The following is a 16113-nucleotide window of genomic DNA, read 5'->3' as shown; positions in this document are numbered from 1 at the left end:
CGACTCTTACCCAAGTTAGTGTTTAAAACCAGCTGCAATGGGAGTAGCAGGTACCTTGATCATACCTGTCTCTTGCTTCACTAGTAATGCTGCTTTTTTTTCTTCCCTCTAGGTTGACACTGTTGAACAAAGGAGTTTTTCTAATGCCTGTCTCTTAGCCCTGGCAGTGCAGATGCTGTTGCTGATGCTGCTTGTTGTTAGAGGAATGTCACTGTGCCACCCCTCCTCCCCCAAGGCCTGGCACGAGAGTCCTGCTGGCAGATGCCACAGAGAGATGCTGGCTATGTCCCATCCTCCACCCTGTTGCTCGAGGGCTGGCAGAGGGCTGGCGGGGCTCTCCTCTCCCCTGATGGCTCCTGTGCCAGTGCTGGGAGGTGAACACTGCTGTGCTGTTTGTCGGCACGCTGTAATGCCCTGCGGGACCCAGGCTCTGGAAAGCAGAGGGCTGTGGTGGGGTCAAACAACTGGAAATGTCTCCCCACCTCCTGGTTGGTTTCTGCTTGCTCTCTTAGCAGCATCTGATTGTGTTTCTTTTAGGCCATGTTGGATTTTGAGCTCCAAATGCCAGCCCCAGCTGCAGCCATGCTTCGTGTTATGCAGGCTGGGCACCACATTGGAGAGCTGGGTCTTGGACATGGGGGCTGTGCACTAACGTCACCTCCTGCCCATGGCCTGCAGCTGCTTTTGCTGCTTGTGGCTCCCAGCAACCCAAGATGTGACTAAGACTTGGACCAAGCTAAGGTTTTTTGGGCTGGTTTTCTCCATAAGCCTACTGTTTACCCCTTTACCCCATCTCATAGCTACGTGTCTCCTGAGAAAGGTGCCATCCTTGTGCTTAAATGGAGGGCAGGCAAGAGATGAAGAAGGTGAAGACATAGAAGTATGAAGGAAGACGAAGGTTCCTCCTCTCATTAGTGAACAGGGCACTCGGTGGGGGTGGAGAAGCGTATCTGGAGGGCAAGAGGGACAGAAGGCAGCTTGCATGGCATGTTGGAGCACTTCTGCTTGTCTTCTGTGCTTTGCAGGAGCTTTGCAGCTTTCTTTGTCTTGTGGTTTTTAGATAATACATGACACACAAGGAGAGCCCTGGCCTCCTTGTACAGCTGGATTGCTTCGCAAGCAGCTGTTGATGTGTTGCTCTGCACCATCACAGATGTTGCTCTGCACCATCACAAATTGGTGTGATAGCTGGAGAGAAGCCCAGGCAAGTTTATAAAATGCCATCCTGGGCTGTGTGCTACAGGTGGGACCATATCCCTCCCCTGGGAGATGCACGCGGTGCATCATGACTGTACTTTGAAGAGATCCAGCGGGAGTGGTGATTGCGTTTGACAAGCACCAATTTCCTGGGCACCATCTATTTTGCACAGAGAACGTCCTTTAAAGTCTCTGGAGAGTTAGGTGGATTGTCCCATGTACCTCCATTCCAGACCAGTTTCTTCTTAGTAACTTCTCCCTAGGGTGAAAGCAAATCTGAAAGGCTATCAATTCCTGCCTTCTCAGACTACTTAGTTTTCTTTTCACAAGTGGTTCCAAATAACTTAGAGTTGAAGCAATGCTTGGATGGCCTGAATTGCAGCGTTCGGGAGAACCGTCAGCTGGCCGAAGGGCTAGTTGTAGGTAGGTACTAGGGTAGATGTCGCTGTGGGTCATGTGCCAAGAGATAGCCGCCTTGTATTTCTAGAAGGGTAAAGCCTGACAGGACTGCATCCTTTTCTCATCCTGTGCAATTTTTTCTAAGAAGCCCTGCAGTTTGGGGCTGGAGTGGAAAAGGGATTTCTGCGTGCAAAACCAGCTCCGAGTGCTTTGGAGCCCCAAAAAGCATCACCAGAGTGAAGGGCTCTGCGGTTTGTGTAGCTCTTCCAGGGTGACATCAAGGCAGGAGCTGTCCCGATGTCTGGGCCTGCACATGGACTTCCCAGCACCTTTAGGTTGCCAGCTGTGGTGGTTATGGCCAGAGCTGGTCACTGGAAATTTGGACACCAACAACGCAGTCACCCAGCACTTCTCCCCTGCTCAGCCTGGCTGCTGGGTCCCATCCTTTCCCTTCAAACCACTGGGACCCAATAGGGCTGAAGCCTCATTATCTGGGACACGAAGGGGTGACTGACCAGGTGGAGGTGTTGAGCCGGGTGACCCCCCTCAGTACTGCCTGGTAGCTGTAGCCATGCTGGTGGCCCTTCATCTCCACACACAGCATCACTGTGCAGCACGTTCACACCTTTTCTTTCCCTCAGATGGGCCAACGCTGTCACTTGGCTGTGTGTCTAGCTCTTAGCCCGCTGTTTGAAAATGTTGGTCTCCTGGGTATTTAGCAGCAGTTAAACGTGACTGTTTGAAACTACAGTTCACAGCCTGCTGCTGCAGGCATCGCCTGCCCCCGCCATCCTAGCAGTTGAGCAAAGGACTTAAAATCTGCCAGGAAAAAGGCGTCTGAGACACAGAGTCGCCTTCGCAGTTGGCATGTTTTCAGGATGATAAAAGCTTTCACGCCAATTTTTTTTTTTAGATAGTAGGGTGGGAAAAAATAGCTTCCAAGCTGTAAGGAGTAGTTGTGCCGGCGGGGAGGGTGGGGGCCTGACCCAGTAGCTCTAGACTTAGCAAGAAGTGAGTAAGCAGTGAATGCACTGCAAACTCAGAACTGGAAAAATTTGGGGCTGCTTTTCACAGCTGGTTTCTTTCTTGGTGATTTTGCCTTTGGAGGCTGTTCACAGAACTGTGACTGAAAGCAGAAGCCTGGGTATCCTGTCCATCTGGTGGTACCAGCAGATATTTTCTACTACACACAAAGCACCCAAAACAGTGGGTGGAAGGGGATTCTCCTTTACCAGCAGCTCATGGGTAGTGTCTTCGGTTCGCAGGTTGTAAAGGGATATTTTTTTATAGCAGCTCTTGCAACTCCCATGTTTCTCCCTGGTACCAGCGATGGCCCATCATGCTTTGGTTCTGCTGGAGCAGGAGTTGTATGAGGCCAGCGGCATGTCTCAGAAAAGCATGGTGAGTCACACAGACCTGGCCCTGACCCTTCATCTAACCCAAGGAAGTCCCTAGTGCGAGTACATAGACCCTCCTCCTTCCTTCCGCTTTCTGGCTTGTCTGCCCTGGAAAGTTTTCCTTACAAACTTTGTGCAAGCGAGTCCCACCATCCCCTTCACGTATGGAAAATATGACTTGTGCCAGGTAGAGAGTACTTCTGCTTACACTCTGGTTGAAGCTATGAGCTGCGTTGGCCCCATGGGTTTCTTTTTTATCTAGAGCTAAGCATTTGTGATGGCTTTTGCCAGCATAACCCCTGCCAGCTCCAGCACCAAGGCACACGCCAGTGCTGCAGCTACCAGTGGGGTGGAGCTGGCTGCCTCTGAGGCTGCCAGGGAAAGCTTGTGGCGGCTGGGAGCAGGCAGGTGAGCCCAGCAGAGCTCCCACATTTGTGGGAGTTTTGCACCAGGGAGTTTTGTTCCGAGGTTTTCCACCAAGCTGGGTGCCAAACTGGCACCCAGCTGGCAGCCTCTTGCCATGCCAACAAGTTGTCTGGTGGCCCGTGGCTGGGAACCCATCCCTGGAAGTGCATCCCCTCCTGCTCCCTGGGTGGACTCAAACCTTCCTGGTAAATACAGTCTGTAATGGACTGCAAAAACTGACTAATCCACACTGCTTTGGTCAAACTGGCTTTGTCAGTAAATGCTCTGGGATGGTGTGTTGGGCTGGTGTAGAGAAATCAGGGGCAGTATCATCATTGCAGGGTATAGGCAGGACAGCATTTGTAGGTACTGGAAGTACCTTTTCTTGGATGACAGGAGGGTTGCCGTCGGCACCGCCTCCTTCATATCAACACCAGTTTGTGGAGGAGAGGAGTGAGAGCATGATAGATTAATTTGCTTTCTCCTGAGTCTTGCTGAGCCAGTGAAGAGATCCCAGGACTCTGGCAAGGGGATGCTGGCTATGTGAGTAGTCTGCACTTGAATCCCTAAAACCAACCGTCACCCTGCCTTTCATCCATGCAGTGTAATCATCTGTCATGGGAATGAAACCCTGTCTTGGTGTGGCTGAGGAGAAACAGCTGGATGTCTGGCAGGGATGCTGTTTTCCAGCCATGTAGAGCTACCATCATCCTGTGGGTTCCCAAGCTTGATCCCAAGTTCTGACCCGTGTCGCGGCTGTGCCAGACCCAGGAACAGCCTCCGACGTGCAGCGAGACCCTGGTCTGTGCCATGGGAGGCACCCGCTGACTGAGCCGTCCATGAGAGAGCCCTGCCAGAGGATCTTGGACAGTTCGTCCCAACTGCTGGCTGCGAGCAGTGGGGCTGGGAGGCTGCCATGGGCTCCTTGAGATGATTCCCAGGTTCTCCTCTCCACCAGCTGGCAGCAGTCCATGGGTCATGCCCTGGTCTGGTGCAACTCCAGCCCTCGGCTACATTCCTCACCCAGTACATGGTGTGTCAGTGGCAGCTGGTGAGAAGCAGTGGGAATGCTGGGAGCATTGGGTCTCTGCTGCAGGATGCTTGCTCTTCTTTGCTCCTTGGCCAGGGCACGCCCAGGACTGGCTCTCTTCCCATGCATGTCTTCACCACAGCCACTGGTCGGTCTGTCCTCAGGAGCACGTCAAGCCTTGAACCTCTGCAGAGTCATTTGGGGGTGCGTCTGTAGGTTTGCTGTCTGGGGATGAGGAGGTGTCTCCCCCTCCCTAACCTTGTGCGTCACCAGGATGGGCTGTGAGCAGGGGCAGCCACTCCATGAACTGAGTCACACCCCAGCCCACAGGAGCATCTGTCTGGGACTCGGCTGGCTGTAACTCAGCCTGGCCACAGCTCTCCTTGCTGCAGTCCGGGTCCTGGTCACCTCCCTGTGACCTGGAGCACTGTCCGGCTCCACCATGTACGGGTCGGCTTCCTGGGGAGCACGGTGAGTCATGGAAACGGAGATCCCAGGCCACAAGGAAACCAGATTTTTTTCCTCTGAATAGCAAGTAGCACTGAACTTCCTTCCTCCATTCCTGCCCCTGCATGCTCTGCCTGGGGCAGCTTGCCAGGGAGATGGCTGCGGTGCTCAGCTTGGGGACTGCTCCGGAGAACAGGCTCCCTCCAAGCATGAAGACGGTCCTTCAGCAGTCCCACTGCAGGGTCCGTGGCTGGCCCAGTGCTGAGGGAGCTCCAGAGGGTTCAAGCTACTGTGACTCCTGCTCCTTCCAGCCCAGAAGGGACAGGGGCAGAACCGAACATGGCTGGCAGAGCAGAGACCCAGCACTTGAGACCTTCTGCCACTCCTCCCTCTTGCATTCTCCAGCAAGTGCAGCAAGCCCTTTCCCTGCATGGGGTTATTTCTCCCCACTGATGCCCTCTTCCCTGGCTGATCCTTACATTTCCCACACTTTACAAAGCTGCTTGCACACTCATCCTGTTTCTTTTGCACTTTATGTACAGCACGGGTACATCTGAAACCAACCTAGGATGGGTTCCTGCAGATGTAGCAGGAGCAGCTACAGGGAACCTGAGGAAATAAAACTGCATGTGAATTTGAGCTGCTTGATGGTTTTGGAAGCAGATGAGATTGGCACCAGCAACGCCTCCTTTCATCCACATGTTGCACAAGAGAGGGGCAAGGTGAATCACCTGATCAAGCCTTTGCCCCTGAGCACAAAGCCGTGTGTCCCTGCCCTGAAGTGTGAATTTCACCATAGCCTTTTTGCAGCAGCCTCTGTCCATTGCTTTCACTGCCCTTGATGGCCGTCCTGCCAGGATGTGTCATCACCTTGCTGTGTCCTGGCCTTTTCCAGGGTGCTCAGGGAGGAGCAGGATGGGTCAGATGCTTGGGGACTCCACCAGTGCCCTCCCCTGAGGAGGTCCTGCTCTTCACTTCTGACCTTTCACCAGTTACTAATCCCAGGAGGTCTCTACCTCTTATCCCATGGCAGCTCAGTTCCTTTAAGAGCTTTTGGGCATTCTTTAAGTGCTTAAGAGCATTGCCACATGCCATTTGGAAATCCATGTAAAGCCTGGTTAATTGGATCACCCTTATCTCCATACTTACCAAGGGAAAACCATGACCTGCAATGCTAACCCTTCCCAAAGTGATAATTATCTGGGCATCTGCTGATTCTGCTCTGAACCATGGCTTCCTTCAGTGTGAGGTGCTAAACCTGGCTTTGTGGTTTCATTTTGATCAGCAATTTAATCCTGTTCAGGCATTTTGTCTGCAAAAGGTGGCGTTGCCCCCCTGCCCCCCCAGGAGCTGTGGAGCTGCGATCCAGGGTGGAAGCAGCACCGAGGTGGGGTGGCACTTGGGCACCTGGCCTGGCACACCCGCAGCTCGGCCACAGGGCAGAGGCAGATGCCTGACCTGCAAATCACAACTCCTCCAGTTTCTTGAAGCTGCTGGGATATCTCCCCCACCTCCACACGGCAGTGAACGGAGAGCATGTGAACAGTGCTGGGCAGGCCGCTGTTTCTGCTGTGTATCAGTTGTCAGGGCTGGGCTTCTCGCTCAGAGTGTGTGAAAAAGCGTTGCCTCCATCCACAAGAAAAAAAAAGAAAAAAACCCCATGTGTTGAAATAGGTTACATTTCCTAAGCACAAATTTCTGTAACAAAGTTAGACTTGTGGTAAAAAAACCTAAATATTTGAGGGCAATAAGATATACAAATGGGAGAAAAATGCATTATATGCTAAAGGAAGTGTTTCCAAAAACAGGCAAAAATAAATGGTTGCCTTCAGTTCCCCGAGGCCGGTCCCTTCCTTGCACCCGAGCAGCTGGAGTCACAGCGTGCAGCTCTGTGGTTTCTCTCCGCCCAGTCCAGATGCCTCACTGGGTGCAGGAGCTCCAGCAACCCAAACCAGGACCAGCATCCAGAGCAACAACGCTGATGGAGCTCTACCAGCTGAACAGCGGGGCGAGGATTTTTGTGGCTGCTTTTTTTCTTAACCAAGTCAGTTGTTTACTTATGAAGAAGCTGTTAAATAGTGCAAACAAAACACAGAGCCTTGCTAGGAGCGTTGTTAAGATTTAGACCTTTACATCCGAATGCTCTGGGATTTTCCAGATCACTTGGTTTCAAGTAGGATGCATAAAATATAATCTAAGGGTTTCTCTCTGCTTTAATGATCAGTGTTTTGTGCCAGACGGGGTGTGTTGGTGACCCTGTTTGAACTTGGCATGATTTGTATGTGAACTGCTCCCATTACCATACAGGTCCGCCTGTATCTGCTCGGTGTGGCTCATCATCCGTGTGTGTGGGGAGCCACGGTTGTCCCTGATGGTACCGAAGGGGTTGCTGTGCTGCCCCGGGGTGATGAGGGTGGGTGGCTACAGCAGTGGGATCCGGACCCCGTGCTCAGTGTTCATAAACTGAGGATTTATGTCGTTTAATCTACTGCAGATTCTCTGTGATTGAGCAAGCTGTAGTCTGGGAGAGAGGGAGCAAGATGTCAGCATGGCTGGTGGGAACCACAGCTGCATGGTGGGGTCTCTGGTGGCATTGAGGCTGCCGTAGTGGGTTTGCTGCCCGGCATTGCGAGCCGGCAGGTCTGCTCGATGAGCATCTGGGATGCAGTTTGCCATGGAGACACTGACAGCACAAAAAGTGGCATGCGACATCCCATTCACTTGATGCTCCCAGGACAGTTGCCTCGGTTTCAGTGGCACAAGTAGGAGAGGAAGCCGAGACAAAGAAATATCCCAAGCAGGAAGCTGCTGGGAAGGGAACAAATGTCAAGGCCTGGGTAGGTGAAGGCAGATGATGCCAGGATATCCTCCCAGGGGAAGAAGATGGAGGAAGAGATAACTGCCCAGTGCATGCACCCTTTTGTCCCACGCTCAGCCAACCTGGGAGGATGGACAGACAGACAGCAGAAGGGGCCATGAGGACAGACCGTTCTCACAGCTGAAAACTTGATCTGTATTTAAACACGTGGTTTGTCCAGCTTTAGCAGGCACCGTTTGAGGTTCTGAGGGACAGAAGCCAACATGTGTGAGGGGGGAGGCAAGAAGGAGAGCTGCTTCCTTGGGGGATGCTGCTGCTCCCAGCCCTCCGCTCTCCGCAGGCTCTGCCAGCTTGGCAGGGAGGATGGGGCTGCTCAGAGTCCCGCACCGGGACGGGGCTGCGGGGGGGGTCAATGCCTCCCACAGCTTGCAAGGGCTGCAAGCCTAGCTGCTGTTTGATGGGTTTGTGAGTGCATCAGCGGTGCCATGGCCTGGATGCGTGGCCAGCAGCTCCTCACTGGAAGCAGTGTTGGTGCACCAGGCCAAGGGGATGTGACTGTGTTTACAGCTATTTTGGATACGTTTAATCTGAGCGCGCCCACAGCCGTACTGGATACAGTTAATCACTGCTCACCAATGTGAAGGTTAATCTAAACACCTTCCACTTCACTCAGTAAAACAACTGCTGCCTGTCTCATGAACTCATTTGCTGGTGGTTTGGGAGCAGGGAAGAGCACTTAACTCTTACAAAGCCGTTGATATTTCTCCACCGGCCTTTTGGTCCTCTGTGTAAAGGTAGAGCTTGTGCTGCCTTAGGGGGTCCCCTGCCCTCAATGCCTGACCTTGGTGGTGGGCTCCAATTGAACGCTTCGGGTGCTCTGCATTGCTCAGTGTGCAATGCAGGCTGCTTCAGCCAAGCAGGGGATGCTGCAGGGACCTGGGGCGAGCCCTGGATGCTGTTGCTGAAGGTGACCAGCCTACTAGAAGTGGCAAACCAGTTCAAGCAATGCTTTTTCACACATTTTTCCAACCTCCCACAGTCCGTGCCTTGGGATTTTTGAACCAGAGACGTTGTTCTTGTACCTAATAACCCTTGGTGGATCTTGCTTCCAATTTTTCCTCCTCCTAATTCCCAACGTTAACTTTGCTTCTTTTATTTTTATGACCTCTCCTTGGCACAGCTCCACAAAAGGTCAGCTCGGTCTGTCACAGTGCCAAGGCCTCACGGCTGAGCAGTAACAGCCAGCCCAGGGCTACAGGACTGGGTTCTCCCGGTGCATCGCTCTGCAACTGCCTACACTGCATTTCATCTGCCTCTGTTTTTTGGGCCCCTTCAGTCAGTCTTGGAAAATCTTTCTGCAGTTCTTTGCGGTCAGCCTTGTCTTTGCTTCCTTGGTGTATCAGCAACAAACCATGCCACGTTGCTGTGCTCTCCTTCTCCAGATCGTTTATGACTGTGCTGAAGAATGCAGTTGCCATCACAGATCCCTGTGGGGCTTCCCAATGAAAACTGCCTGTTGCTTGTACCCTCCATTCCCTATCTCTGTAACCAGCGATTTACCCCTGCAAAGACCTTCCCCCTTATCCTGCTGCACCTTGGCATCCTTAGACCTGCTGGTGGGTAACCCTGTGGAACGCCTGTAGACATCCAAGCAGCCACCGTCAGTTGATGTCCCTTGCCTGTGTCTACAGAATTCCAGCAGCTGTGTCCCCTGGCTTCCTGTGGGTCACGTTGTTCCATGCACCTGCAGTTTCTGCTCTTCAGGGTGGTTTATGCAGACCTGCCTGGTGCAGGTGTTGGGCTTGGACCAGGACTTCCCTAGATCCTCATGATTTAAAAATTGGCCTTGCATTGGTCACTGAGCAAACTGGTTCATGACCTGCTTTCGCAGTTGGACACTGCTGAGACTGGTCCCAAGGGAGTCCTGCAGTTTGGCTTCTGGTCCTGCCTGCCCACCGTGACCCACATGGGACAATTTGCCATGGGTGGCATCACGCAGCCCCATGCCTGCAGCTGCTCAGCCCAGGGGTGTGAGCTTGGGCAGAGGGCGAGGGGGAGCCGGAGCCAGCCCTTCCTCTGCCCTGGCCCCAGGAGGGGTCCCTGCCAGTGGGACAAGGAGATGGGAGTGTTGCTGCTCACGTGAAGTTGCATTGGCCCGACATCACCCTTCCTCCAAACTCCAAGGATGGAGAACCCCTTCTCTGGGACCTGTCCCCAACACAGTGAGGGAGCCCCTCAGTCTTGGGGCTGTCCTGCTGCCAGCTCTGCCCTTGGATGACAGCAGGCAGGGCACTCTGCTTGGACTAGCAGCCAGCACCTGATTTGGGTGCTCATGGGCGTGAGCTGGTGTGGCATCACCATCCTGCAGACCCAGTGCAGGGCATTGTGTAAGCACAGTTACGCGCCTTGGCATCGTTACAGGTCTGCACAAGGAGGTTACTGCAAGTGGAGCTGCCAAACTGCGTTGAATCATGCACTGGCCTCAGAAATTCATGTCACAGACCATCTACAAAGCAGCTGTATCGTGTACTGGCATCTGCACATGCGTAAAATCAATCACATATAAACAAGGTGGTAGGAATACAGGCATATGCATGTTACAAAGTAGGAGCCGGGTCTTGGCAACCGATGCCCATTACACAACAAACAATTTGATATCTCAACGGCATGGAAACATCAGCAAGTGAGCCTGGGCAGTGGGGCGAGCATGCTGAATAATTGAGGCAGTGATTATTTTTTGACAGAGTTAAATTACGTGCTCTGTAGTGACCTCTGCTCAGAAATACAGGGCTAATGCCTGCGAGCTTGCCCAGTGCGAGGCGAAGGTGAGCACTGCAGTGGGGAAGGGTCTGGGAGCATGGCAGGCGCCGCATGGGCGGATGGACAGGCAAGTAGGTGGGCACTTTGCCTGTGGGGTGCCTGGGGCCCTGGGCAGGAGAGGTGGGACATGGTGGGGGTGCAGGGAGTTGGGTGACGTGCCTGGGGAGCTCTGGTGGCGAGCTGCAGACCATACTGTTTCCCCCAGCCCTGTCTCCTTTCTAAGAAGGATTGCTATCAGCAAGCAGCTAAATCTTGGAGAAGGCAACTGTGCTTCCAGGTGTCCTCTGGCACGCAGCCATGGCCCCAGTGAGGATGCTGTTGTCCTTCCGTAGGACAGCCAGCTTGCCACTCTCTGCAAGGTCTGTGTTAAACATCCCCCTCCTTTTTGCGGCATTGCTTTGGAAGCAGGTTCCCCGGGCTCGGCTGCTGCTCTGCTGAGGATCATATGGCAACAGCGAGGGAAATTCCAAGCTTGGACCTGCTGCTAGGGCTTTCTGGGGATGCAGTTGCTGTTGGGTTGGTGGCATGGGATGATGGAGGTGATAGGTCCAGCAGTGCATCCACCGCGTCCCTCAGGTGAGAGCAAGGACTCTAAAAGCTGGTCTGGATGAACTGGCACACCGGGCGCAAGGTGTGGCTCCAGCACAGTGGGTATGGAATGGAAACTCTGCAATGCAAGAGCTATGCACCAGAATGGCTGTATTCAGCACCTGCCCCGAAGGCCGTCGGGATGCCGAAACATGCATCCTTCACCTTGGACTCCACTCTCTAGGTCAGCTTGTGGACAAGTCACCTGCAGAATATGCCAGTGTGATGCAGAGGGCACATGCAGACAGAACCATTAAAAAGTAGCAGGAGGTTTCAGCTGGTGGTCAGATATGGCAGCAAGGCAAGATTTCAAGACAAAATTCCCTGAAATCACAGGCGACACTTCTGGGAAGAGTGGGTCATTTCTGAAATCTGTGGCCTGGCAAGCCCACAGTCATCTCAGCTCTTGAAACCCCACATCCCGCAGGGACCTCCAATGCTGCACGAGCCTCGCCAGTGACACTAGCTGGCAAATTAGCCACGGCTGGGGAATGCTGGGGGAGCATCAGCCCATGCAGAAGCCTTATGCCAGGCATGGTCCCACTCCCACCGGTGCTAACTGAGCCCCGAGACATGTCCTGGAGTGTGGGGACCCCAAGGAACAAGGTCACCTTGCAAATCAAGCTGCCCCAGGGTGGAAAACCATTTCAGAATGCAGAAACTGTAAAGCTGCTTTTGGCTTGTGGCGTTCGAAATGCGCTGCACTCAGTTTTACAAGCAACAGCCTAATATTTCCCATTTCCCAGGACTTTGATGAAAAAGCCATTGTTAAAAAGCCATTCATTTATTAAAGTAAGTTTATGGAAAAAAACCAAGCAAAAGACAAAAAAACCCCAACCAACCAAACAAACAAGAATTGGTTGAAAATTAGGAAGAAAAAGAGCAAATGATTTGGAAAAATGTGGTGCTTCATAAGCACCAGCAACTGTGTTACAGTGGCGCAGCTCAGCAAAGCCAGCGCTATTTGGGGAGGGAGCCCTTTTCATCCCACAGTGGCAGGGAACAAAACTGATCTGCGGTGGAGTCAGGCTGGCCATGGAGCGGGATGAAGAACCTGGGGACACGGTGTGCCTCCCACCCCATCCTCACCCCTATGCCATTTGCCCAACATGAGCCCTCATGGGGGCCCCAGCGGTGACTTTCCTCTCTCCAATGCAAGGCCAGAGTCAGCAGAGACCCCTTCCTTGTCCCTTGGGCTCTGCAGGGGCCAAAGAGCATGTCCCCAAGTGTGTTTCTGGCTGTCCTGGGGGGTATATCCAGATGTCCTTGGGGGAACAGCTGCCTCGGGGGCCAGCACCTCCCCAGCCTCTTCCAGCCCTGCGGGAGCGCTCACTCTGCTGAGTGCTGTGATCTTCATCATCGTCAGCGGTACCAGTCGAGGTAATTAATTCTCAGCCTTGTCCCCCTGATCCTGCCCCGGTAGTGGTTTCACCAACATCCTGGCAGGACACAACTGCTTTGGCCCATGACACAGAGGTGGAACTGAGGAACGCAGTTTCGTTCTTGCTGGCTTGACTGCTGATCCTAAGAGGGCAAGGGGGAAAGTAGTAGCTAGTGTCAAATTCCTTGAGCCGAAAATAAAATACAGTAAGGAAACGTGGACAGGCGTTCCCGGAGGCGAAGGCTTCGCCAGCCAAGAGCTGCCCGCCTGCGGGTGCTGCCGCTCCCAAGCAGGGCAGAGGTGGAGGATTGTCTCTGTGAGGAAGGAAGTATAAAAATAGATTGTTGTTTCCAGCACAGGCTTTCGTGCCGGTCCTCTTCACCCTCCTTGTGAATGTGCGTATGGATCCTTACCCCACCAGGAACAGAGAGAGGGAAGAAGCCATGTGTGAGCAGAGCAGCTGCTTGATGCTGCACCCAGAGCCTGTCTGGGCATTGAAGGGAGCACAATGCAACACGGTAATATGGGTGCCACCATGCAAGCACTCTAGAGAAATGGGTGAGAAAGCACATCGAGTTCTTAGCACAAAGTTTGAATAATACTGAGGTGGTTGATGCAGCAACACGTATCATTTTTGTCTGATTGATTTCTATATGAGGCTCCTGTGATGGCTGGGCACACTTCACCATGGGATAGGACCAGCTTCCCATGGGGGAAGGCAGATGGGAGATGCCAGAGGCTCTTCCCACTGGAGGTTCTTCCCACCAGCATGTCTGGGGGTCGAAGCTTTAGAAAAACATGTGTTTTTCTTTAAATATCCCCTTTAAATATCTTATCTTTAAATGTCCCTTCCTTTTGGATCTTAATTACTTTAATGCACAGTTTCTTTTTCTGGTGGCCAGCAAGCTGGGTGTCACCCGTGGGTCTGTAGGCAGCCATAGGAGGATGCACGTCAGGAGTGGTCTTCCAGGAGGGGCCCTGCGGGCAAAGTCCCACCTCGCTTCACAGCACTTTGGTTTCAGCGTTGGCTGTTGCAGTTCTGGATATTCCTCTCCTCCGTGCAAAGGTCGAGTGTTCCTGGGTTCTGCTTGTGTCTTGGTGCCAACAGCAGCTGGGGGCTTTGAGCTCTGTCCACAGTAAAAACATTTTGTTGGGTGGGGAAACCCGGCTCTGCTTTGGTGGGGAGGCGGGCTGGGGGAAGCGCTCCAGCTCCCCTTGGTACCTCTGGTAATCTCTGTATCTTTGCTCTGCTTTGACCCACTGCAGAAAGTCCTGGGGCTGGTGCACCCCATGGCCAAGTGTCCCATTGCTTCCCTGGAGGAAGCTTCTTCTGAAGATGTTTCCAGCATATATTCTGCATTTCACTGATTTTACACTTAACACCTTGCTCTTCTCACCAGAAATACCTGAGTGCAGAACAGCCATTACCTTTTTACCATGAAGAGGACAGCTTTGCTGCCTGGACATCCTAGGAGTGCCCCAGGACACGAGTTGCAGGGCCAGCATGGGTGTTCATGGTGGTCCAGCTGAATCTGCCAGCTTGCCCTTCGCTTCTGGGCAGCTTCTGGGCATGGAGCTGATGCTTTCATGGATGGGTCTGCCTCTGCCCTGAGATCTCCCATCACATGCAGCTGGGACTTGGGGTGTCCACTGTCCCCCCCCCTACATGTGATGGATGATTGCTCCATCACTTGGCTCTGGAAACTGTACTCCAGGCAAAAAAGCTGCAGTATATAATGTTTAACATGGCTTCTTAGATGGAAAAATATTACCTGAGGGCAAATTAAATAAGGTGATGACTTATTTAATAACTTTTTGTGTCCATTTGGTAACCTCAAAGGGACAGAAAGCTGGGAAAGTAAGATTTCTGCTTGACCAGTCAATGTCTGTGGTCAGCTGTGGCTGGGAATGAGATTTTGGGACATGATGAAGTGCTCTGAAGGACAGAGGAGGGCAGTGATACTGGGCTGCAAGCCTGGAAAACCACAAAAACTGCGAAGAGTGAGGCCAGCGCTGTATCCTGCTGTGTCCCGCTGCATCCCACGAGCTGAGCTTGGTTTGAGACCTGCAGATGTTGAGAGCAAAACGCAAGTCATTGCTCAGAAACCTGCTCCCCAAGCAACTGCATGCTTTTGCTCTAAGCCTGCTGTCACAGACCATGTGAGAGCCAGCTTTTAAAGTAATTATTTAAAACTTTTTGGATCCCCTGTTCTAGAGAGATTGAAGCCATAATTTATATAATGAGCCATGAGATACACATGGTGGAAGCACTGATGAACTTTGCTGCTGGTGTTTGAGTGGAGATCACCCCCTGTTTGCTGGAAAACACAGTTTGGCCTTCTCATCTTGGCATGGTGGGATGCACTCGAACACAAGACATCGCATCTGAGATGATTTTAGAAACACAGAGGCATCTGGGGGTCCTCAGCCACAGGTGCTGCCACAAGTGAGGCATCACGCACGTGTTACATAGGGTCCCTGTAGGAGTGTCTTAACACCGCAAAGTCCTTTTCCACATGCTACAGGCACTTTAATGACTTACAACTCTATTTGGGTTCTGCTTTCCTTAAAGTATTTCTTTTAGGCATCTCACTTGCCGCCGTCCCCGCGCACTCATTGGAAGTCTGTTCTATCCCTGTAGGCTGCCCGGGCCACGCGGGGGGTGCTGGGTGGCCTCGGCCCAGCCGAGGAGTCGTCCCCAGCACTGACCCCCGTGGAGGCTGGTCCCAGCACCCACCACGCTGCACGGGGCGATGCGGGCACCCAGCCCTGCACGCCCCGCTGTCACCTGCCTGCTGAGGCCTGGCACAGGGCTTGGCCGGGGAGCAGCGGGCCTGGCTTAGCCCTGCCGGCCTGGCCCATGGCCGCCTGCCAGCTGGGCACCTGTGGGGTGTGGGTAGTGCCAGTGAAGGCAGCAGTGTGCTGGGGGACAGGCAGAGGCACACTGGGCTACAATGGGCAAGGCCCTGCCCCAGGCCTAGGCCCGGGATTAGGTTTAGGCTCAGGCCCTGGTCCCGACCCACCTCCTGCCCCTGCCCCTGCCCCTGCCCCTGCCCCTGCCCTAGGCCCCGCCCCCAACCCAGGGCCGGCCCCGCCCCTCGCTCCCGCCCCGCCCCTGCCCGCTCTGCGCCGCAGCGCCCCCACCCCACCCTCCGCCCCTCGTGCCGCCGCCTGCCCCGCCCCGCCCCGCCCCGCTCGCCCAATCAGCCCCGGCTCCCCAAGCAGCCGGCCCCGCCTCGGCCCCGCTGCCGTCCGCGGTGCGCGCGCGCGCGCGCGCGCGGCCGCCTGCCGGCTCTTCTGCCCCCCCCCCCGTCGCTCTCCTGCCCCCCCCCGTCGCTCCCCCGCCCCGCCCCGCCCGGGGCCCGCCAATGGGAACGACGCCGCTGCCGCCGGCCCCGCCCCGCGCGAGGGGCTCGCGCCGCTGGCGGGCCAGGCGCGGCCTGCACGTCGGCGGGGGCGCGCGCGGCCAGTCGCCCCGGTCGCGCGCAGGCGCGCACGGGAGCCGGCGGCGGCGGCGGCGGCGCAGCGGGGGCCGCCGCTCGGCTCGGCCGGGGCTGCGGATGGCGGAGCGGCGGCGGCGGCGGCGGCGGGGCCCGGGCAGCGGCGCGGCGCCGGGAGAGGTGAGGTTCGG

At 54.4% G+C, this 16113-nt stretch overlaps 1 protein-coding gene across 2 annotated transcripts in view; it reads left to right on the top strand.

Moving 5' to 3' along the window:
• The first annotated feature begins 15959 nt into the window (after positions 1–15959).
• ADARB1 (adenosine deaminase RNA specific B1) overlaps positions 15960–16113 on the top strand; it is a 91139-nt gene continuing 90985 nt past the window's right edge. The window contains exon 1 of one of the 2 annotated variants that reach the window (XM_069782247.1): positions 15960–16102. The gene's annotated coding sequence lies outside the window, so the exon portion shown is untranslated. The remainder of the gene's footprint in view (positions 16103–16113) is intronic. The other variant, XM_069782245.1, reaches the window with a different exon arrangement.

This window comes from Haliaeetus albicilla, chromosome 4, assembly GCF_947461875.1.
Source record: "Haliaeetus albicilla chromosome 4, bHalAlb1.1, whole genome shotgun sequence".
In the NCBI taxonomy this organism is placed as follows: domain Eukaryota; kingdom Metazoa; phylum Chordata; class Aves; order Accipitriformes; family Accipitridae; genus Haliaeetus; species Haliaeetus albicilla.
This window is presented reverse-complemented; position numbering and strand designations above follow the sequence as displayed.